Genomic DNA, 23942 nt, shown 5'->3' with positions numbered 1-23942 from the left:
TGACATAAGTTACTTGTAAAGTTGATGTGTGAAAAACATTAGAACTTTAATCAATTACAAAGGGGACACTATTGTTCAGAGAGGATTCATAGTTTGATAAGAAAGGAAGTTGTGGAATTGTTCATAGGAGATAATACAAGGAAAATCTATAGGTACTCAAATTGATTCCTCACGATTTGAATAGGTCATTCGAAATCCAAAATTAACCACCATGATGGAACTAAAGTCAAAGGATGATGAAAACTGCCAACTCACAAACTTCATCCATAAATTGAATATAAACTTTGTTATCTTGCATAAACTAAATAATAAAATAAAGGATAAAGGATTATCAAAATTTTTTACTTACCTAATAGAGATCCAATGCAGCACCAACCAGTAGAGATCCAATGCAACACAAACTAGGACAAATAGGCCCTAAAGACCAAAGAGGGATTTTGCAAAAAAAGAAAGAAATCATAAGAAGTGAGAGAGAAAATTAAATTAAGAAGTGAATAGGTCATTTACAGTAACCTATACGAAAGGGGAAAAAATTATTGAACCCATGTACCAAAACTGGAACCCAAATTGGCAAATCAAAAGGAAATTTAAGCATAATTTAAATACTCCAATTGAGTTGCAAAAAGCAACATCAAGGATTCAAAATCCAAAATTAACCACCAAGATGGAACTAAAGTCAAAGGATGACGAAAAGTGCCAACTCACAAATTTCATCCATAAATTGAATATAAACTTTGTTATCTTGCATAAACTAAATAACAAAATAAAGGATAAAGGATTATCAAAAATTTGTAATTACCCAATAGAGATCCAATGCAACACCAACTAGTAGAGATCCAATGCAACACAAACTAGGACAAATAGGCTCTAAAGACCAAAGAGGGATTCTGTGAAAAAAGAAAGAAATCATAAGAAGTAATAGAGAAAATTAAATTAAGATTTTTTTAAAAATCTTGTATAACCTAGAATAGAGCAAAGGATAAATTATTGTTGAAAATTTTTACTTACCCACATTATAAAACCAAATTATAAGATATATAAATAGTGTGAAAATGATATAAGTATGAAAGTCATATTGAATTGGGCAAGTCAATAAGTGGGTAAATAGAGATGTGATACATGAATCTATTGAACAAAAAGATCTGAATGAAAGCAATAATACACATTTGATGCAAGTGGATAGACATACTTGAGAGCCCTATTGTTGTCTACAGTATAGACATAAGTTGTAACAAACATATTTCTCAATATCTGAGTCTTTTGTGACTTATCTTAGGCATATTAATAAATGGTATAGGCTACTACAAACATTAGTCTTCTATACTCTAGTTGATATTTTGATATATGCTTTCAAACTTTGATTCCATGGATTTCATATATTGTAGACATTTGACACTGACACTATGTTTAACTTTATATTATGTTATTCAATTTTTTTCCTTTAGAAATTCTCTATTATACTTATATCATCTATGCATAATTGCATATGAGTGTTAAGTAGCTTCTATTTATCTCAATTATTGTGTATTTGATGTTAATTGACTAAATGATGATGAAAAAAATCTTTGAATTTCATTGGTTTTAAAATTTTTTGAGTCCTTGCCGAGTCTTTGCCGAGTCTAAGTCATATTTTGATTTTTGGAGTTAGAGTCGAGTCAAAGTCCTATAACTATGTTTTAGACTACATGCAGGAGGAAAAAAAATATGAAAATGTGTTAGAATTCTTTAGAATAATTGAGAGCGGGTGTGAATCAATTATTCAAGGTCCAATAAAGCTTCTTACTTATCCTAATGAGCCCATTAAACATTCTTCAATCCAAGCTAATCACTCTAAACTTGCAAGTTACTAATATATCAACATGCAACAATAAAACATGAAAGATCAACACATAACACAATGATTTATGTGGAAACCCAATTTTGGAAAAACCACTAGGAACATGCTACCTATTTTCTCACTCTTCTAAAGTGATGCCTTGTGAAAGGCCAACCCTATAAAGGTTACAAAACACACTTTTAAATGTGACTTGGTTAATGGATTTCAATCACCCTGTTAAAAGTGAGCCTAGTTAAAGGACTTTAGGACATTCACTTAAAATGCCACCTTTTTAAAGAATTTTTCAATGACTATTAAGTCAACCTTAGTCCAAAGAATATTTTACTAACTGATATAATTGCTAGAGAGTACCAATAAGGGCTTTTGAACTTATATAACTTACAACTTAACTGATTAATTTTAGATCACAATTATGTTCCTAATTATGCTTGGCATTCAATCTTTGCAGCACTAACAACTTTGTTTACTCCTCAAAATTTTGTCTCCTTAAGCTTCTTTCTTGTTATACCAATGTAGTCACACTAGTGGTCTTTTGATGAAGCATAACATTTGTACTCTGTTCTTCTAGGTCTTCTCTAACCTTTACAATGCCTTCTTCTTGATACCACACTCTCTAGCCACTAACCACTCTCTCTTTGCCTTATGACCAAGGATTCCTTAAATAGGAATTTACAATACTTTTCTCACTTTAATTTCCATTATTCAAATTGGGGTTTAGATGGATTAGGTAAGATACAATGTATCTATCCTTTATCTTGTTTCTTCTAGAAATTTCTTGTACAATCCACTTGAAATTGCCTAAAATGGTTAATGTAAAATTCTATACCACCAGCTCATCATCCTTATCCTCCACTTGGTTCACAAAATTCTAGGTAAGAAACTTGCTGGCTCAAATCTGGCAAATCTTTGACTATTCAAATAATATAGCAGCTCGACACTATTGTCTTTCTGATGCTTGGCACATAGTGTGTTACTTGGCACCTATTACATTTCCACTTGGCATCAACTACATTTTACTGATGCTTGACACCTATTACATTTTTCTCAATACTAACTACATTACTCAACACACATTAGAATTTTCTTTTACTTGGCACCAACTGATAATGTACTTGGCATGAACTAACTTTTCTCAACTCCTACTAACCAACTCGATCAATCTTTGTAGATAGCCTTAGTATAACCTATTCTTCTGAAGTTTCTAAGTGTAGCCAACCTTTGTATCTTCAAGTATATTATCAATACATTATTTTAGCATTGTCTTAACTGATTCTTATACTTCATTACAAAATCATAACTCAAGCTTTCCTCTAGGCGCTGTTGTTACATCTTATTGATTAAGTTATCTTCATCAATCAACTAAGTGATAGTACTTGGATCTTATAAGAAATTGTCTTACTAGAAAATATCAAGTTTGAAATTAGTGACAAAACAATGATTCAAACATACTTCTTCAATAACGTCTCTATCTCAACAATGATATTTTCAATCAGATTTCAACAATCTCCCTCTTTGGCATTGATGGTAAGCCAAATTGATCAACCAAGTTACCTATATAAAAACTAACTGGGTTAATAGTAAGGCAATGCTAAAAATAAATTTGTTGACAAAGTTTTTTTTCATCAGTAGCTTCCCACTTCTTATGACTCCCTCTTGTTGATACACTATCTCCTTCTTGGATCTATCAACCTAATTGATTTCTTTGTTGCTCCCTCTTAGCTACTATTTCTCCCTCTTTTTCTTTTATGCTATTAAACCCTTTCTTTAATTTCTCCCTTGATTAGTTTCTTCTTATCTCTCCCTCTTTTCTTGTGCTTCTTTAGATTTGATTAGTTTTTTTTATTTCTCCCACTTTGACAACAATGCCAAAGACATAATATTTTAGCATCTTCAACATGTAGATATAGAATTTGCAGCTCTAGTTTCTCCCTCTGTCACCTTTCTTGTGACTGATTTGAAATTTCAGCATTTCAATTACTTCAGGAAAAACCACAAGTAAGAACCTTTGCATCAATTTATGTCATTCAGCAATCAACCTATTTGATGTAGGGTAGTTTTTTTGTTGCTTAAATAGCCTTTGGTAGGGGTATTACCCCTTACTTACCTCTTAGATATTCATATGCATTTTAGGTAATGGTTTTGTGAAGATGTCAGCAATTTGTTCCTTTGAAGTGACATCTTCCATCTTCACCTTTTTATCTTCCACTAGTTCTCTTACATAATGATACTTAATTGCAATATGCTTTTTTTTGGCATGCATCACATGATTATTTGATATATTGATGGCACTTGTATTGTCACAATAAATTATCGTAGGTTATGTTATCTCTTCATTCTTACCTTTGACTAAATGTTTGATCCAAAAAATGTTTGTATAGTTTATGGTAGTAGTAACATATTTAGCTTTAGTAGTGGATTGTGAGGTACGACTTTTCTTTTTACTAGTCCATGTAACTAGTCTTTTGCCTAAAAAGAGAGCTCCTCCACTGGTGCCTTTTTTGTCATCTATATTACCTCCCCAATCAACATTAGTGTATACTCTTAAATCAAACTTTTCAGTCTTCTTGTAGTATAAGCCAAAATCCTCTATTCCCTTTAAGTACCTTATTATTCTCTTTACTACCATAAGATGATTTTCTCTTGTGTTAGCAGAGAATCTTGCAACTATTCCAATAGACAATGCAATATCAAGTCTATTATGTACAAAATATTATAACTTTCCAATCATTGATCTATATAGTGTCTGATTCACTTTAGCTCACTCATCATTCCTTGATAACTTATATCTTGTTATCATTTGTGTACCAACTAGTTTAGAATCTTCTAATCCAAATGTTTTTAGTATCTCCTTGATGTATTTTTATTAGGTAACAAATATGCCATACTTTAGTTAGTAAACATGCAATCCAACAAAGAATTTGATTTCACCAAACGTTGACATCTCAAACTCATGTTTCATCTAATCAAAAAAATCTTTGCATAGAGCATCCTTTCCTCCAAATATTATATCATCAACAAATATTTTAGATATCAAAATGTCTTTATCTTTTTCTGTGTTAATATATAGCTTCTTATTGTCATTTGTTCTTTCAAATCCAATCTTTACTATATATCTGTCAAGTCTTTCATACCATGCTCTTGGTGCTTGTTTCAAACCATAGAGTTCTTTTTGTAGTTTGCATGCCATATCCTTGTTGTTTTTATCAACAAATCCCTCTGGTTTTTCTATGTAGACTTCTTCTTCCAGTATACCATTCAAAAAAGTAGACTTAACATCCATCTAGTAGACTTTAAAACCTTTGTAAGTAGCATATGCAAGTAAAGTTATTACTCCTTCCATCCTTGCAATAGGAGCAAATGTTTCCCCATAGTCTAGTCCTTCTTCTTGGGCATAACCTTTACAAACTAGTTTGGCTTTGTTTCTTGTGATCTCACCATTCTCATATAGTTTGTTTCTAAAGACCCACTTGGTACCAATTACATTCTTTTTAGATGGTCTTGGAACTAAACTCCAAGTTTAGTTCTTCTCTATTTTCTCAATTTCCTCTTCCATAACTTTGCACCAATCATCATCTTCTAGTGCATCTCTTGTTGTCTTGGGTTCTACCTTGCTCGATAGGCATGATTCATTTCTTAGTTCATTCCTTGTCATTTGTCTGGCATTCTTGTTCCAATGATTTGTTTAATAGGGTGATGTCATTTGACATACTTGAATAGTCTTGCTTCAACATTTGGTCTTTCAACTTCAAAGTCACTATGCATGTCTCTTTTAGGTAACTCAACATCTCTGTCATGTATGCTAATTTTAGAATCAGAATGTGCATTCTCTTCATTCTATAACTCAAAATCTAAATATATCTCGGTATTCATTGGCTCTAACTTGAAGCTTACTGAAACCTTTTTCTAGATGTCTACTTGATTGGCAGCTTCTTCATCAGTAGGCTTTCCTTTGTAGAAGTATACAAATGGTTTCTATTCTTTTCATCTTTTGATGGGTTCAACATCATGAACTTTTGTGTATTCATCAAAATTTACATTTGCACTCTTCACTATTTTGTTAGTGTTAGTATTTAAACACTTATATGCTTTACTTCTAGTGGAATAGCCAAGGAATATACCTTCATCACTTTTTGCATAAGAATTTTCATTTCTAAAATCTTTAAGAATATAGCATTTTCTACCAAATAATCTGAAATATTTTACATTGGGTGAGTGACCATACCATAATTCAAAAGGTGTTGTATTTGTACCTTTTCTGATCTATACTCAATTTAGGGTGTAGACCATTGTACTTACAGCTTCTCTCTAGTACTTTAGAGAAACATTTTTCTCCATCATTAGTGTTTTGGCACAGTCCATTACTGATCTCTTTCTTCTTTCAACAATTCCATTCTATGGAGGGGTTCTTGGTGTTGATGCCTATCTTTTAATTCCCTTATCATTATAGAACATCTCAAATTCCCTTGATGTGAATTTTCCTCCTCTATTTGATCTTGAGCATTTTAGACTCTTTCCTATTTCTTTTTCAACCCTTGCCAAAAACCACTTAAACATTTGAAAGGCATTCAACTTTTTTTTTAAGAACACGGTTGTCATCATCCTAGACTAGTCATCTACAAACAACATTAAATACTTGTCTCCTTTGTAACTTTCTACTTCTATAGGTCCACACAAGTCAATATGAACAATCTCTAAAACATCATTGGAAGTATAAGTTTTTCTTTTGAAACTTGACTCAATCATTTTGCCTAGTTGACATTGTTTACACATTATATTGTTAGGATTTTTCAATTTAGGGAAACCTCTTACTTTCTTCATGTTGTTGATACTAATCAAGTTATCAAAGTTGACATGACATAGCCTTTTATGCCATAGCCACACATCATCAAATTTAACAATAAGACAAGTAGCATCTTCAATGTTAAGGTAAAATATATTACTCCAAGTTTGGTCTCCATTTCCTATCAGATTTCCATTTGTGTCATAGATCTTGGTAGTCTTTTTTCCAATTTCAACTTAGCAACCTATATTTCTTAGTTGTGACACACTTAGCATATTGTAATTCAGTTCCTCAACATAGTATGCATTATCACATGAGATCTTCTCTGTGAGCTTGATGGAACCTTTTCCTTTTATTAAACATGGAGCATCATTACCAAATCTAACACTGTTTCCATCATAATGAGTAAATGAATTGAACTTAAGTTTGTCTCATGTCATGTGGTGTGAGCACCCACTATCAATGATCCATTTTTCATTCTTGTTCACACATTTTACAAGTGCAGTTGCTTCATCTTTATCTAACTCATCCTTCATAGCAACATAGAATACCTCATCATTATTTTCATTTGAATCATCTCCTTCTACAATATAGCACTTTTTTCCTTTTTCTTTGTATTCTCTGCTATCTTTATTTCTTCTACCTCTGTATTTGTAATTTCCTTTGAAGTTTCTCTTCTCTAGACATCTAGAAACAATATGTACTACTTCATTGCAATTAAAACAAATGATGGACAACTTACCTTTAAATTTTTCTTTTCCTTTGTGAAATCTCCTTGCTAGCAATGCTTTCAATTGTTCAACATCTTCCTCTTCAATGTCACTATCACTAGACACATGTTTTATCACTCTCTTCTTCCTTTTCTTCTTTTCATCAAAATCTTTCAGTAGTAACTTAGCCTTGAAAGTAGATTCAAGACTCTCTGGTTTGTAGTTGTCAAACTTGGATAGCTCAAATGCAGTGAGTCTTCCAATTAGTCCTTTAAGAGTTATATTGTTCCCTGGAATGCATCTTAATTCCTATATAGTTTATACTCTAATGGCATAGATAGGTAAATATGTTCTTAAGACTTTACTTAGAATAGTGTCATGTTCAATATGACTAGTTGCTCCTTTTATAGCACTCACACCCTCTTTTATTCTAGCAACATAATGAGCAATGTTCTCACCTTCCTCCATTTTCATGTTGTCAAACTTTCCTTTGAGGCTCTTTGACTTGGCTCTTTGTACATTCTTATCTCCTCCATAGATGGTCTGCAGGATTTCCCACATCTTGTAAGTAGTTTTGTATCCCTTGATGTCATCAAATTTAGCATAGCTAAGAGCAGAGGCAATCTCCAACATTTCCTAATTATGCTCATTCTTTTTCTTCATATCTTCAACAGTAAGCACACCAACTAGATCAACATGTTCCACTATAATTAAAGACTATGCATGGTCACCTATTCCTCTAAGATGCAATCTCATTAGACTTTTCCATGCAGGGAATTTGTCTCTATTGAGCTTGGGTATTTCTCTCTTAGAAATTTTTATCTTTATGCTTCTAGTACCTTCAAACTAGTTCAATCAACAGGTGGTTCTGATACTAATTATTAGAATTCTTTAGAATAACTAGGGGGCGATGGGTGGTGAAGGGTGAATCAATTATTCAAGGTCCAATAAAACTTATTACTTATCCTAGTGGGCCCATTAAACATTCTTTCATCCAATTTAATCACTCTAAACTTGTAGGTTACTAATAAATCAACATGCATCAATAAAACATGAAAGATCAACACATAACATAGTGATTTATGTGGAAACCCAATTTGGAAAAAACCACCAGTAACATGCTACCTCTTTTCTCACTCTTCTAAAGTGATGCCCTATGAAAGGCCAACCCTGTTAAAGGTTACAACACACACCGTTAAATGTAACCTAGTTAAGGGATTTTAATCACCCTGTTTGAAGTGAGCTTGGTTAAAGGACTTTATGATATTCACTTGGAATGCCACCCTATTAAAGGATTTTTCAATGACTGTTAAGTCAACCTTAGTCTAAAGAATTTTTCCCTAACTGATACAATTGCTAGAGAGTAACTATAAGGGCTTTTGATCTGATATAACTTACAACTCAACTTGCTAGTTTTAGATCACAATTTTATTCCTAATTCTACTTGATATTTAGTCAGTGTAGAACTAATAACTCTTTTCACTCCTCAAACTTTTGTATCCTTAAGCTTCTTGCTTGTTGTACCAATGTAGTAACTCTAGTGGTCTTTTGAAGAAGTAGAGCATCTAACTCTATTCTCCTAAGTCTTCTCTGACCTTTACAATGCCTTCTTGAAACCACACTCTCTAACCACTAACCACTCTCTCTTCACCTTCTAACCAAGCATTCCTTAAGTAGAAATTTAGAATACTTTTCCTTCTCTAATTTACATTGTCCAAATTAGGGTTTAGATGGATTAGGTAAGATACAATGTATCTGTCCCTTATCTTGTTTCTTCTAGAAACTTCTTATAAAATCAATTTGAAATTTCCTAAAAATTATTAACCTAAATTTCTATACCACCAGATCATCATCCTTATCCTCCACCTAATTCAAAAAATTCAAGGTAACAAACTTATCGACTTAGATCTGGTGAAACTTTGACATTTTGAATAATGTAGCATCTTGGCCTATTGTCTTTCTGATGCTCAGCATAGACTATGTTACTCAGCACCTATTACATTTTCACTTAGCTTCAACTACATTTTACTGATGCTTAGCACCTATTACATTTTTCTCTATACACACTAGAATTTTCTTTTACTTGGCACCAACTAATAATCAACTCAACATGAACTAACTTTTCTCGACTCCTACTAACCAACTCAGTCAACCTTTGCAGATAGTCTTAGTATAACATATTCTTCTAAAGGTTCTAAGTGTAGCCAACCTTTGTATCTTCAACTATATAATCAATACATTATTTCACCATTGTCTTAATTGATTCTTATACTTCATTACAAAATCATAACTTAACCTTTCATCTACATGTTGTTGTTACATCTTATTGATTAAATCATCTTCATTAGTCAACTAAGTGATAGTACTTGGATGTTATAAGCAATTGTCTTACCATAAAATAGTAGGTTTGACATTAGTGACAAAATAATGATTGAAACATACTTCTTCAACAATCTCTCTATCTCAACAATGATCTTTTCAATCAGATTTCAACAAATGGAAATCTATTCTTGATGATAAGATCTTCTTATGTGGATTGTAGAGTATTCCAAGGATAGAACACATTTTCTATGGTAGGAGGATATACTATTTTGAAGAAACATCTTTTAATAGGATTTAAGAATACTGATTGATAATTAAATAATGAATCTTATATTTATAAAGTGATTGTGCAAAAGGATGTTTTCTTATAGACTAATGTGAATCTTCTTATTTTTAACAAAGACATGCACACATGCTTTCTTGCACATGTATGTTATAAATTTTGGGAACATTGTGAGGTGACTTCTTTCTTCAAATTAGCTTATTGGTGTTTACTTGTTTTGTAATCTAGTTTATCTCAAACTTCCTTGCATGATCAATGATTTTAAATAGACTTCCATTGCATGACTTACCTATGGAATCTCTTTCTTCATCACCTAATGTGACACTTGTATCTACAACAATTGAAAGCATTACTTTATGATGCAATATGCAATTGGAAAACTAATGTAACTGATATTACAATGGTGGCATTCCCTTCTTGGGTCTTTGTTTGGATCATACTCTTCATCTTGTATTTCTCTTTAAAGGCATAATCTAGAATCTTGACATTATTATTTCCCTTTTTTTCTACAATAACATGTTGATCAAATAAGTAATATTGACAAATGAGTGTCAACACACTTAACCATTTTTACTATACATGCCGAGTAGAATTTCTTTATCTGTCGAGCAAACTATAGTTACTGCTGAGAACAACTTATTACAGTATATGTCGAGCTATATAGAATTCAAAATGTGTTGAGTAACTCAGAATCCAATAGATGGTGAGCAATGTAGAAAACTAACAGGTGCTGAGTAATGTAAAAACTATAGTAGATGTCGAGAAATCTAGAATAGATCGTGCCGAGCATCAGTATTACTTCATGTGCCAAGCAATGTAGGATCAGCATACAAGTTTGTGCAATCGCAAGCCAAGATGAAAAAAAGTTATGCATGATTCATTGACAGGATAAAAAGGATAAGATCAAATCCTCACAATCACATATGTGATCCTCATGCAACCAATCAAAAAATTAGAGATTGCACGCAACAAATGGGTGAATTTCAAGGGTTTGAGCAAGAACATTTTATCCAAGGATGCATAACGAACCACTAATCTTTATAAGGGAGTCTTGACACCATTGAATGGAGAAGTGAGAAGTACAAAAAGAAGAAGGAAAAGTAGAGCCTGTTATTGCAAAACATTGGTGTCAAAGATTAAGAGGAAAGGACAACATTTACACATCTAGTTGATTAGAACATAACAAGGAACACAATCAACAGATTAGATCTAGCAGAGAATAGGGATAGAAGAGAAGATCAAGAGCCTAATATCAGCATTAGAGATTGCATTAGTTGAGGTATATTATTCTAATACTCTCTCACAATTGTATTAGGAATTTGGAAATCTTATTGAGTTAGGTAGGTTTAACAGCCTTATGTAAATCCTTTAACAGGGTGGCATTCTAAGTTGAATGTTCTTAAGTCCTCTAACAAGGCACACTCCTAACAGGGCAGGCCTTTAACAGGGCAAACCATCAAAAGTGGCTGAAATCAATTGCTACAGTAATTTCCTGGGTATCATCCCCACCTTAGTTTTACCTTCTTATTCTTGGAGGGTTTCTGGGTCACCAAAATCTCAAGTGTTATGTGGTGATCCATGTTTTTTTCTTATGATCTTTTAATGTTTATATGCATGCATGTTAATTACAATTATATGTTATTAAGGGTAAAAAAGTGGTTAAAAGGCCAATACTTTTGATTCACCCCCACCCGCTCCTGTCAAAAGCATTCTTCCCATTAAGACATTCCAATAATTGGTATCAGAGCCAAGTTCTCTCAAGAAGAAGCCTAACAGCTTGGAGGAAAAGATCTGAAGATGGAAGTTTCCAAACTTGGAAAGATCACTAAGAATCAGGTGATAGATGTGCATCTCGCTCTACACAAGGTAGAGGAAGCTAGAGAGGAATTAAGAAAATCCTTTAAAAGAAAATAGGAAATAGCTATAGTAAAAAATTATATTCACTACAAGGAGATTGACACCACACAAGTATTTTCCAAAGGAGATTCCAAAGAATTTGATGCAACAATAGCAGAACTGATGGAGAAAAATAGAGTTCAAAAAGAAGAGATAAGAACTCTTAAGATGGAATCATGATGGAAGATGAAAAAAGAAATCTTGCAAATAGACTTGAAGAAAAATGTACTAAGTTAACAAGGATCTCAAACATGCAAATGGATACACTTGCCCAAATGATGAACCTTCATCATGAACTCAATATGAAAGATATTGAGATCTCTAGTTTAAAGATGTAGAATGAACAACTACAAAATGAATTGAACAGAGAAAAAGAAACAACAGAGAATCTTAACAAGTCAAGTGAAGCTATCAAGTACTTTGAATAGTTTCTGAAATCCCCAAGGTCAGCCCATGATACATCATGACTTGGATACTCCAGCACTGAATTTGGGGAATCATCAAAGAGTGTTGATCAAAGAAGTGACAAAGGTAAGGATTCTAAACCCACCTATCATTACTATAATAAAAAGGGGCATACTGCTAATGTTTGTAGGAGTAGAAGGATTAATAAGCCAAACACACCCAAAAGCAAGTGTTACCATTACAAGTGCAACATGCAAGGACATATGACACAAGACGACAAGTCTAAAGTCACAAGGACACAAAGATTTGATGGACATTGCCACAATTGCAAGAAGTATGGACATAGAGCCTTTGAGTGTAGATCAAAGCCTATGTGGACACCAATTCAACATGTAAGAAGGGACAACTATGTACACCACTATAATTGGGATTACAATACAAGGCAAAGCTATCACTATTGTCAAGAGTTTGGACATATACCCTAGAACTTCATAAGAACACATTTCAAGGGAAACTATAAAAGATGGTTGAACCAAACTACTTGCTTTAGTTTTCAAAAAATTGGACATGTCAGCAAGAATTGTCCAACAAAGGCCAAGGCACCCAAGACTAAAGCAAATAAGGGCAAAGAAAAAGGTGATGAGGAACACACCAGAATAGACATGAAGAAGGCATGGTAGAAAAAGGATGGATCAAGTACATCCAATGGAAGGGTCACTTCACCCACGAGGTCAAGTGATCATTTCTCATCCAACTAATCACAAGATGAGCCTATGGGGCTAATACAAATAAGGAAGTATCATACATTAGCCCTAAACTATGATGAAGCACTACAAAGTATAAATTTGCATGAGACAAGATTCTAAGGAAAAACTTGAATGATGATGCCGAGTGAAACTACTTTGGATGTGGAGTCAAGAAGTTTAGTGGAAGCCAAGTAAAACTACAGTGGTAGATGAGTTATTAACAAAGTTAGTAGATGCCGAGTGAAAATAGCTGTCGAGTGGATGCCAAGTTGAAAAACCTTTGGAAGCTAAGTGACAAGTGAAGGAGCAAAAATGCAAGGTTTTTGAGCCGCTTAAAAGTAAAAATTGATTCATTTTTTAACCATTCAAATGAAGAGTTATTACGAAGAGCACGACTGAGCAATTTTTGAGTATTCAACTAGTGATTTGTAGTGATTCAACATCTACCCAAACGATTTAAGCATTTAACCAGGTATTTCCTTCAGGTGCTGAGTTTTATAGTTTGTGAAGTTTTCTTTAAATGTCAAACCCTAGTTCAGTAAATAATGGCATCTAGTTCAAAGATAACCCAAGGGAAAGAGAGCCATGAGATTCAACTTGTCAGTAACGAGGTTAAGCAACCAAAATTCAAGCCAATCCTGGAAGTTGCATATAAAAATGATCCCATTGGTGCCCTATTTGCCATCCCTAAAAAAGTTGTTATGGTTCAAGATGTGCGAAAGTGTTATAACTGCAAAATAGGAGCAATAGGAGACTTGGAAATCTTTAATGCCTTTGACAAATTCTATGATAATGGAATATTGAATGATAAATTTTCAATCATAGAGAAGAAGGGTTTGACCAAAGCCCTAGTTTTTCCAATTGTATTCAAAATTGAGTGGATATGCATAATACTTAGCAGAATTCATGATGGATCATTCTAGTTAGAGCAAGGACCAGTTAAAATAACCAAGAAAATGGTTCATAAGGTTACAAGATTTCCAACCCTAGATCGGCCCAAGACACTGAGAAGTGACGAAAAGGAAATGATTGAGAAAAACACAGGAGAAAAGTGGAACAATAGAGGCATGACCATAGACACCATAATTGATCCCCTTCTAGACTTTGTTTAAGGATCATATCACATAAGTTTTATCAATCCAGTAGGTTGAATAGTGTACCTTGCATAGCAGTGGATGTGGCATATAAGCTTGTAAAGAAAGACCACACCTATGACCTTGCAGAGCTCATGTTGCAGCAGATTAATGAAAATCTTGGAGCTATTAGAAAGTCAAAGGGAGCACAATGCAAATTCAGGTAAGTGCTAGTTTGTATGTTCTTCTATGTGATGAAGGAATTCCCTTCATTTGGCAAAGTCAACTGGAGTCAGAACAAAACAATTGTTGATCAAATAAATGATTTTATTGCACAGATGGGAGATAGCTTTGATGATCAAATGTCTATCTATTTTGATGATTTCAAGAATGCAATAAAGAAAAGAATGAGGATACAAGTTTCACTAGTAAAAAAGCATGTAAATGATAGATGCTTTATTGTTGATATTGACTATACTTATATCCAAGTAGTCCTTCTAAGAGCAAGATGGCTTAGACCATTGGGATATGAGCTTGATGTTGATCAAGCTTCTGTAGCCATCACAACATTACTTGCAAAGGAAATGGACAAAGTTGCCAAGGCATTTGTAATGTATGACAGTGTCAAATCAAGAGTTCTTACAAAACTCAAGATAGCCACAATAGTGAAGAAGAAGGACATGCTAGTGAAGAAGATAAAGAAGAAATTTGGTGTTGAAGAAATAAGTGTAGCAGGAGAAGCAGAGTAGATTAGTGAAGAGGAGCCAGAACAAGGGCCACTTGAATTGTCACAAGGCCAAGGTGAAGACAAAGATGAGAGTGCTGAGGAAGAAGGAGTCAAGGAAGCACCCATCAAAGGAAAAGCTATCAAAAGGAAGGCGACAACACCTCATGCTTCTTAGCCTACACCAAAGAAAGTTGCCATGCCAACACCTAAGAAGCCAACAACCAGAGCTAGAACAAGGGCCTGCACACAAAAAGACAAAGAGTAATCTACAAAGAAGAAGAAAACAATCTACAAGGCACATGAAGAGCCAAGGAAAAGGAAAATATATGTGGCTCAACCTAACACTGATGAAGAAGATCAGTCTTAAAAAGTAAGTCATCCTCGTAAGTCTTCAGTTCCTATATTATGTGAAAAGATTAGGAATGGAGACTTAAGTGATGTGAAAAAGATTGATTTCAATAAATTCAATAAAGAGGAACAAAATAGCATAGAAGAATTAATCTATGCATTAATCCAACGCAGTTCAAGTATACACCTCTTGAACTTGATGGGAAATTGCCGAAGGAATTGTCTAAAATTGTAGAGGACAGATGTCATTTCTATTTGAAAATGGAGAAGGAGAGGAGGGAATCAACCCTAACAAGCATACTACCTAATTTGACAAGGGAATAGATAACTAAAGTAGTCAAAAGGCATAACACTAGTTTTACACCTAAGTATAGGGCATTCTCCATTCTTCAAAAAAAAATTGAAGAAGTTGTACAGAAAACCACAAGATCATGGAAGAATTTATATAAGAAAACTGAAGATGTCCTTGAAGAGAAATACAAAGAAGAAGTTGCTGCTAAAATAGAGGAAAGAAGGAAGAGGAGAGAAGAGAAGACAGAAGTAGAGAAAAAGGTTGAAGATGAGGAAAGCAAAGGTACTGATGAGAAGCAAAATGTGCAAGACACACAACTACCACCTCCTAGTCCTCCTCACTCTACTATCACACCTACAGAAATCATAAAGATTAAGGATTTTGTTGACACCTCAAGTCAAAACATCAATCCACTAACTATAGAGAATCTCACTAAGATCCTTGACCAAACAACTCTTCAAGCACAGTTGTGTACAAGTCCCATATTGGTCAGTGTAGATGAGCTTCAAAAGGTAGTAGATAAACTCAAAGAAGCTAAGGTGTCACCACAAGAACCACCTTAGATCACTCAAACTACTGGATTCCCATTTTTACTACCTCCATCACTACCAAGAATAGCCATGCAAGATCATCAAGAGTTGAGTGCAACAACAGGGGAAGTCACAGGTACAACAGTATAGACAACAAGTACACCCCCAACAGTAGTGACACACGAAGAAGATAAGGAAGAAACACAAGATAAGGAGGAGTCTACAATACAAACGTTGGTTGAATTACCAAGAACATGAACTCTTACCAAATCTGTTTAGCAGCCAAGTACTAAAAAGTTAACCTTACAAGTTAGTATACCAAGCTCAAGTTCTACTAGGGTAGCCAGGACCATTCATTATGGTATTCCTGAGCTTGATGAAGAAATTAAAATACCCTATTATGATTCAAGCACTCTAACTGAAGAAAAGATGAATGAGATACATAATGCATTGGACAAAACAAGGAGGCAAGAGGCAATGAGGAAAGACTTCAAATACAAGCAGGCAATGAATGAGATCAAAGATATATTCATGGATGCCTTCAACCAACAACCTCCAGATTCAACTAGACCAATCCTTGAGCAACTATCTGATATAGTTGACCAAGTGAATAATGAAGACCATGATACAAATGTAAAACTCATAAAATGGTCAAAGAAGAAGTTTCTAGGAAAATTCAACCAAAAGATTGCCAATAACATTATTTTGGGACAAGTTGATCTAGCCAAGAAATTGGATAAGGTAAAGATTGTACTAGGGAACATCTTTTCCCTTAATAGAAAATTGTGTGATTTTTCTAGGTTCACACAAGAAATAAATCAAAAAAATTTGAGCCTTGAGAGCAACCTTAAGCTCTCCAGTATGAAACTACCCTCAAATCATACATAGATTGAGAAGCATTTTTCTCAAACACTTCACATTCAGAGGGAATTAGCTACATTATTAGCAGAAGAGGCTAGTGTTAAAGAAAAGCTGATGCAAATGCAAGCCTCTATCACTCCTCACTTGGAAGTATTACACAAGGAGCAAATGTATGCAGAAACAGTCCTCAAGAAGGATCCAAATATTTCTACACATGAAGGACTTGTTGATCTAGCAGCAGAGCTTGCAATCCAACACAAGTCATTGGATATTGCATTGAATAATTGAGATGCAGCTCTCAAAATACTCCTTGAGGTAAATAAAACATTTTTGGCCAAGCATGGAATTCCTAGTTAGGACCCTTTGACATCAACGTCAAAAAGGGGGAGATCATAAATAATGAGGGAGATAATAATCTAAGGGGGAGATATATATTAAAGGAGGAGAAATGCATATAGCAAGAAAGATAAGGAGATAACATGAGATAACAAGATAAAAAGGCAAGAACAAGTTAGAAATAGAGAACATCAGGCACAATGGCAAAAGATATCAGAATTCATGATATGATAAGGCATAATCAACTCTGGGGGAGTCACAAGGTATATTTTTGATTACAATTATTTTTTTGAAATTTTGTAAGTGAAGAATGTACATATAATGGTTGGATCATGAATAATCAGTTAAGTGTTTTTGACACTCATGTCAAAGGGGGAGATTGTTGATCAGATAAGTAAGATTGACAAATAAGTGTCAACACACTTAACCATTTTCACTATACACGTTGGGTATAATTTATTTATGTACCAAGAAAACTATAGTTGCTGCTAAGAAAAACTTATTACAGTATATGCCGAGCTATATACAATTCAACATGTGCCGAGTAACTCAGAATCAAATAGGTGCTGAGTAATGCAGAAAACTAACAGGTGTCAAGTAACGCAAAAAATATAGTAGATGCCAAGCAATATAGAATAGATGGTGCTAAGCATCAGTATTACTTCATGTGCCAAGCAATGCAAGATCAACATAAAAGTTTGTGCAATTGCAAGCCAAGATGAAAAATGGTTATGCATGACTCATTGATAGGATAAAAAGGATAAGATCAAATACTCACAATCACCAATGTGATACTCATGCAACCAATCAGAAAATTAGAGATTGCATGTAGCCAATGGGTGAATTTCAAGGGTTTGAGTGGGAACATTTTATCCAAGGATGCATAAAGAACCACTAATCCTTATAAGGGAGTCTTGACAGCATTGAACAGAGAAGTGAGAAGTATGAAAAGAAGAAGGAAAACTAGAGCCTGTTATTGTAGAACATTGGTGTCAAAGATTAAGAGGAAAGGATAGCATTTACACATCTAGTTGATCAGAATAGAACAAGGAACACAATCAGTAGATCAGATCTAGTAGAGATCAAGGATAGAAGAGTAGATCAAGAGCTTGAGATCAGCATTAGAGATTGCATTAGTTCAAGTGTATTATTCTAGTACTCCCTCACAATTGTATGAGGAATTTGAAAATCATATTGAGTTAGGTAGGTTTAATAGCCTTATGTAAATCCTTTAATAGGGTGGCATTCTAAGTTGAATGTTCTTAAGTCCTCTAACAAGGCACACTCCTAACAAGGTGTAGAAATCCTTTAATAGGGTCGCATTTAACACTGTGTTGTAGCCTTTAATAGGGCAAGCTTTTAATAGGGCAAACCATCAGAAGTGGTTGAAATCAATTGTTGTAGCAATTTTGTGGGTATCATCCCCACCCCAGTTTACCTTCTTATTCTTGGAGGGTTTCTGGGTCACCAAAATTTCAAGTGTTATGTGGTGATGCATGTTTGTTTCTCATGATTGTTTAATGTTTATATGCATGCATGTTAGTTTTAGTTATATGTTATTAAGGGTGGTGAAAAGGCCAATACTTCTGATTCACCCCCCTGCCCCCCCCCCCCCCGCTTCTCAGAAGCATTCTTCCCATTAAGACATTCCAACATAACAATCCTATTTTCTAATCTAATATGATATAGTTCAGGCCAAGATTGCATGAAATAAAACACTAAGTTTGACATAAATCTGGCCCTCAATATGAAACACCTAAGCTTGGACCCTAAATATAAATGCATAGCCCTAAATGGATAATGTCTAAGCCTAATCTATAAAAAGGCCCTAACTAAAATGTGGGTTCAAAAATGAAAGTTCAGATACAACAAGGCAACCTTTGTAGCTAAACTTGTGAAGAAAATGCCTATGTCAAGCCTTCAAATCCAAACATTTTTTGTTCAAAGCTCTATTCATTAGATTGGATAAGGTAGCATGTGGGCTTAAATCCATATAATAGGCCTAAAATTGATGAATACAGCCCTAAATATGAGCATATGTGCCAAAGGCTAGGCCCTAAATGAGGCATGTGAGCTCAAATTTGTTAGACCTTACCTAAATGTGAATTAGATAAGATCTATAATGACAAACATCTCGACCCAAAAGCATACACTAGGCTCGGTATCATCAAATGTATATGGTAGTCCTCAATTGTTGTTTTATGAATTGTTGAGAAGCTATAGTTCAAGTAGATTTATACATCAATCTCGTAGCACTATAACTCAAAGATTTGGGAAGCCTTACACTTTGAAATCTAGAAGGAAATTTGTTTATTTGGAGTGTGTGTGCTCATAATTAGGACCAATGCTAGGGAAGATGCTCAAGGAATAGTGTTGAAGAGGATGTTGGCATTAGAAATGGAAGATTAAGCTTAATGTGAAGTAGATAGGCTTGCTAAAAACCAGTTGCAAGAACATTTGAAAAATATCCAAAACATGTTAGATTTAGCTTCCCTAGCATTTGGTTTGGAAAGCTTGTGTATTCATCATAGTTGTAAGGAGAAGCTTTAGTTGTGGGAAAGGTTCAAAATTCTAAGTTTTACAAGGACTATTTGTGCTTTGTGGGCCATGGTGGTGCTCAATTTATATGTAAGAGATCGGCTTAATATTTTGGGTGTCGGATGGGAGGACACATTTCAAAGATAATAAAAGTTTTTGTCAATTTTAGAGATGACTAAGGGATATAGAAATGAATGGGCTATATAAAAGTATAGAGAGATTACAAAATATATAGAGAAATTTTAAATGTTCTAGAAAAAAACATTGATAAAAAATTCATATATATATATAGAAGATGTGATTTCACCTTACACAAATGATAAATTTCATAGTCTCTTATTTCCTTGTCTATATAAGGAGGCACATCTACATTTTATTCATTCATCATCTATTTTATTCAACTATTATTACATCTTTAATGAGAATACAGTTTGTTCTTATCCATTTTATCTTTCTTTTGTGTTATTCAATAACCTCTAAATATTTGGTTGTTGTTGAGGAAAAATCTTACATGGTATCAAAGCCCTTGGAATGCCACTTCATAGTCACCTTAGAGATATCTTCATACATTATTGATTGACATTCTCGTTGATCTGAGGATCGGTGATTTGAACAAGTGTCCTATGCAAAAATCAATGCCTTACACTATATTTAGAAGGCTCTTCTAAGAATTCTTTACTATAAATTCATCCATATCAAGAAAAAAATGAATCTAGAGCTTCTAAATTTCCCACACCCTTGAGTCATATGGAGGCAAGTCACTAGGTACTTTTCTTACTTAACATTTAAAATTCAATTTTGCTTTTTTAATTTTTTTTTTCTTTGTTTTTAACAAAACCAAAAAAAGTTAATGAAATAGGGTAGAAAGTTGTCTTTTTTATTTCAAATTTTTTAAAAGTATTATATTTTGATACTTGTACCTTTTAGTTGATATGTGCTTTTCAAGAAATTCCACATATAAAAAAAATAATATTTTAATTAAATTTTTTTTAACTTTATTTGTTTAACAAATTCATAATCAAAAGTTTGTTTATTATTATTTTTCTTATTTGGATTATTATTAATTTCATGAATAATCAAATAAAGCCAACAATCTACCTTTTATAAATTATTTTAATAGTTGCATATTTAATCAATCAAAAAATACTTAAATATAAACAAAATTATAAGTTTGACATTACATAATTTATTAAAACCAAACCCAAATGAAACAATTATAATTATAATAATGAACTCATGATTAGTCAAATATTCTAACATCAAATATATTATTTTTAATATATTGGCTTTCCACAATGAGCATGTTGAAAAGCTAAAGAAAATATTTTAATTTTTGAAGGCATCCATAATGTTGAATATGATTTCCAATGCATGTGCACGTGAGCAATCAGATGGAGTGGCATTTGGAAAGCCAAAAGCATTTCATATTTCCCACGCCTCTCAAGGAAACTTTGATGACCTCCTTGACCTCTGAGGAATATATATATATAATTTAAACATTAGCGTTGTTAGACACATGAGAAACACAAGGCTGAAAATTCAAGGGAGTATAAATAGTAGTGATCAAAAGTAGTAAACATTGAACATTAAGCATTAAGCATTCAGCTTGTAAAAGTCTGTCTAGTTTCAGATATTAGATATTTGGATTTCCAGTTTGAAGGGAGACAACATGTGTAGTTTGAAGGGAGAGTAGAGTTCGGTGGAAATAGTTCCAAAGAAATCATTAAATGTGTCAGATGATGAGTTTGTGAAATCTATGGAAACACCATACCATCTATGGAAATGAGCTCTATTTCATTAATTCCTACATATTATTCTTCTTCTCGACACACTGGTTAAACAAGTCAAAATGTTGTTAAAAGAAATCCAGATCAGTGGAGATGGTGATCTAATACATTGCCTTCAAATGGTTGATGCATTGCAATGCCTAGGAATAGATCGATATTTTAAGGCTGAAATAAAAATGGCTCTTGATTTCATTTGTGGGTCTATACTTCAAATCATATTCCCTCTTACAAGCATTAACATTAGATAGTGTGTTAAAATCCTCTTTTATTAAATTTAGATTTGGTTTGTTAAAACTAAAATACCAAGTGTTAAAATTATGTGTTAAATGGATGTAGTTGTTGGGATGCAAGCGTGGGGATAGGATCAAGATGCAAAAGTGCTACAAAGGATTTGAATGCCATGACTTTGGGACTCAGAGTGCTTTGACTCTTTTGTTATGATGGATCTAGTAACTTATAAGCCAATTTCAAATCAGTAATTATTTATTTGTTAAAATGTTGTGCACTGAAAAAAGATGTATTCAATAACTTAAAGGGCAGTTCATTTCCCATGGTGATAAGCAACACATGATGACAAGTATGATCAACCTCTTAAGAGCTTCAATCATGTCATTTCTTTGAGAGATGGTTATGGAAGATGTTAAAGTCTTTAGCTCTACTTATCTTAGACAATTATTAGGCAAATCTCAAGATATAAAGCACACAATTTTTTGAAGAGGTAATGAATTTGTTGATTGTTTTTAAAGCCATGAAGCTACACAAACTTTATATAGATTACAATTTTGGCTCCTCTTCAATTTTATAGGCTGAATACACCCTCCAATATCAATGGCCTTCTACTTTCTCTTGATGGGAGACACAAATTTAAATAGAGATATATGAATTGGATGTTTCTAAGTAAGAGTTATTGCGCAATATTATCATAGAAATTACATTTTTGGGGTTACAAATATCATAATTTTAATTTTTTTAATTTTTTATTTATACATTTTACTATTTTTTAGGTTGAAGGACAAAATTGTTTTAGAGTTCTCCAAATTGGATTTCAATACATTGTAATATATATATACAAAATGGAAACGAAGAAACTTTCTAGGTAATTATTACTGTAAGAAAATTTTGACATTATATTTCCTATGGTTTAACAAAAATCTTATCTCCTAGAACATCTATGTCATAAAAATATACATCTCAGTTTGTAGCATACTTTATCATGTCACTTGTTAAGTCAATTAGTGGTCTTCGTATTAGACTTTCCAACCATAGAAGGTGTTATTAATCATCTTACTTTTTCAAATTAGGATGATATCATGTGTTATGGTCATTTGTGTTTTGATTCCAATTCAGCTAGAAATTAAAGTACAAACTAATTTGATTATTTTTCATTGTAGTTGATGGAAAAATTATGGAGTCTCAAAATTGATTGCAGTTAGGGAGCGCTCAATTGAATATTATCTGTTGGTAGTTAGTGTTGTTGATAATGTAGAGTTTTATAGCAGCAGAATAGTTGTGGCCAAAGCAACAACTCTTGTCTCTCTATTAGATGATCTTTACGATGAATTCCTGACACTTGAGCAAGTTGAACTCGTTACCAAGGTTATTGTTCAAGGTTGGAACATTTCCATCATACAAAGTATTCCAAACAATTACAAGAGAATTATGATATTTATTTTCAAAACATTATAGGTCTGTTTGGCTATGGGAATTCATAGACTCAAAAAATTTATATTTTCTAAAATAGGAAAAATAGAAATAGGAATACGTATTCCACTTCCACCTATTTGGGTAGAACAATAAATGCTCATTTTTGGGCAAAAATTTGAATAAATGTATTCCAATTTTATTCCTATTCCAATTCCAATTTGGTAAATCCAAACACATAATTCAAAATTTTAAGAACACACATATGCCTATTTCACTTGTATTCTCATTGCCAAACTGGCTCTACGTGAATTGACAAGTGAGACAACTCAAGTCGAAGGACAAGACATGATATAGTTCATTACAAAAGTGATATGCATACTTGCCCTAAATAATTTTTTATTGAAATTATAATCTTATCTTGATTCATATGTAATGTAGAAATGTAGTAGTATTTTTTTTCCATATTAAATATGAATATTTTGTTTTAGTGGGCCGAATATGTTGAAGCTAGTTGAAAGACGACAGAATGGAAAGAAGGTCAATATGTTCCAAACTATAATGAGTACATAAAGGTTGCCTCAACAACTAGAGCAAGTGGACTATTATCATTGCATCCCATCCTCCTAGCAGTTCCTGATTTGGAAGATGATGATATCTATTGGATATAATTGTGTATTTGTGTGTTGTCTTTGATATTACACAAATGTCATATTAGTTGTTAGTTAGTGCTTACCGAGATCACTTGGTCAGCAAGACAATTTTTCTTGTCTATCAAACATTCATTGAGATTACTCTGCAAAGACTATGTCTACTGAGCTCACTTAGGC

At 33.2% G+C, this 23942-nt stretch overlaps 1 pseudogene; it reads left to right on the top strand.

Moving 5' to 3' along the window:
- Positions 1-23942, top strand: part of LOC149543626 (alpha-humulene synthase-like) — a 120268-nt pseudogene that overhangs the window by 36581 nt on the left and 59745 nt on the right.

This window comes from Cupressus sempervirens, chromosome 8 (assembly GCF_028749045.1).
Source record: "Cupressus sempervirens isolate cs-2001-9-10 chromosome 8, ASM2874904v1, whole genome shotgun sequence".
NCBI lineage: Eukaryota > Viridiplantae > Streptophyta > Pinopsida > Cupressales > Cupressaceae > Cupressus > Cupressus sempervirens.
This window is presented reverse-complemented; position numbering and strand designations above follow the sequence as displayed.